Source organism: Procambarus clarkii, chromosome 91 (genome assembly GCF_040958095.1).
Source record: "Procambarus clarkii isolate CNS0578487 chromosome 91, FALCON_Pclarkii_2.0, whole genome shotgun sequence".
NCBI lineage: Eukaryota > Metazoa > Arthropoda > Malacostraca > Decapoda > Cambaridae > Procambarus > Procambarus clarkii.
The window spans coordinates 16,126,908-16,129,272 of record NC_091240.1 but is presented as its reverse complement, the minus strand read 5'-3'; the positions used below and the strand labels follow the sequence as shown (position 1 = coordinate 16,129,272).

Genomic DNA, 2,365 nt, shown 5'->3' with positions numbered 1-2,365 from the left:
TACATTAGATATTACATTACATTACATTACATTAGATATATTCATTACATTAGATATATACATTACATTAGATATACAGATTACATTAGATATTACATTACATTACATTACATTAGATATACATTACATTAGATATACATTACATTAGATATACATTACATTAGATATATACATTACATTACATTAGATATATACATTACATTAGATATATACATTACATTACATTACATTAGATATATACATTACATTAGATATATACATTACATTAGATATATACATTACATTACATTACATTACATTACATTACATTACATTAGATATATACATTACATTACATTACATTACATTACATTAGATATATACATTACATTACATTACATTAGATATATACATTACATTACATTACATTAGATATATACATTACATTACATTAGATATATACATTACATTACATTACATTAGATATTACATTACATTACATTAGATATATACATTACATTACATTAGATATATACATTACATTACATTAGATATATACATTACATTACATTACATTAGATATATACATTACATTACATTATATATATACATTACATTACATTACATTAGATATATACATTACATTACATTAGATATATACATTACATTACATTAGATATATACATTACATTACATTACATTACATTACATTAGATATTACATTACATTACATTAGATATTACATTACATTACATTACATTAGATATTACATTACATTACATTACATTACATTACATTACATTAGGGTTACATATTAGGTTACAGACACTAGATATAGACATATTATTTATTATATCATATTGACATTACATATATATTACATTAGATATACATTACATTAGATATACATTACATTAGATATACATTACATTAGATATACATTACATTACATATTAGGTTACAGACACTAGATATAGACATATTATTTATTTTATTATATAGACATTAGATATACATTACATTAGATATACAGATTACATTAGATATTACATTACATTACATTACATATTACATTACATTACATTACATTACATATTACATTACATTACATATTACATTACATATTACATTACATATTACATTACATATTACATTACAGACATTAGATATATACATATTATTTATTTTATTATATAGACACGACCTGACCCGACACGACCTGACCCGACACGACCCGACCCGACACGACCTGACCTCGCCTTACCTAATCTAACTCGGGTCCAGGTGTGGGTCCGTGGGCCCCCGGACTTCCACCCTTCCCCACATCCCAGGGTCAGGTCAGGTCAGGTCAAGTTTTAGCTACCCAGAGACCTCACAGTCGAGATGGACGGACGCAGCTACAGGACGGGACACACACAAATCTGTGCCCTGTAGTTACACCGTTTTGACAGACTCGAACACACGTCAGTTCTCATGAGAACAGATTCCCATCCGACTAGGCCATTCTGGGGTCGCCAAGTTTTCCAAAGCTGGTTCTTATATTTATATTGAGTAATTTGGGAACATGTCGTCGGCGGTTTAATGCTCCAATATTCCAGCTGAACAAAATATATATTTGGCTGCAACAGTTAACTTTGATACGTTTGAGTAAATAATATCTGTAATTATTGTATTTGGGCGTTAATGAACAGGGTAAAGCTCCGACGTAAATTTGCCTGGCGTGGATGGGTTTTTGTTTGGGCTATTTGGGGAGGAGGAGGAGGATGACGTCTTGACTGGAAGCTGAAGGGGGAGTGTGAAGCCCAGAAGGAGACCAATACGTTGATAACTTAGACAATATTGAGGGCATTTTTCGACATTTAAATTAATGTACACGGAAGTAAAATTTAAAGAGAGAGACTCAAGTGTTTTTTTGACTCATGAAGGTTAATAATTTACTAACTTTTATGGTACTGAAAGGGACTGTTTTCACTTTGTGAGAGAAGTTGTAGGAATTGTGGTAAGCTATTAGTTAGAAAAAAAGGGCAATCAACATTGTAAGAGTTTTTTCTCCTTATCTGCAGAGTAGGAGTGAGGACAGCTAATTTATACAAACAGGCTGTTGCCGTTCTCTCGCTGTCTCTCTCTCTCATCTTCCTCTCTTCTGTTCTCTTTCTGACTTTGTATGTTATGCCTGTTTCTTTCTCTGTATTTCTGCCTCTCTCGTTCTCCCATGATACCAGTTCACAACATGCTGACTAACTCCTACCAATTTACTGCTAGGTGAACAGATGCATTTAATGAGAGGAAATTTGCCCAAACATTTTATGTCGTGAACGGCTTAGTAGGTCCAATTACTACCCTACCCCACGATACAACCCCACAACATGCTGACTAAGTACTGGGT

At 31.4% G+C, this 2,365-nt stretch overlaps 1 long non-coding RNA gene across 1 annotated transcript; it reads right to left on the bottom strand.

The window, feature by feature from the left end:
- Positions 1-946: 946 nt before the first annotated feature.
- On the bottom strand, positions 947-1,482 carry LOC138359561 (uncharacterized). Its single transcript, XR_011225964.1, has 2 exons — positions 1,229-1,482; positions 947-1,198 (listed from the first exon to the last, which is right to left on the bottom strand). It is a non-coding gene; the product is annotated as an uncharacterized lncRNA (long non-coding RNA).
- Positions 1,483-2,365: the final 883 nt, after the last annotated feature.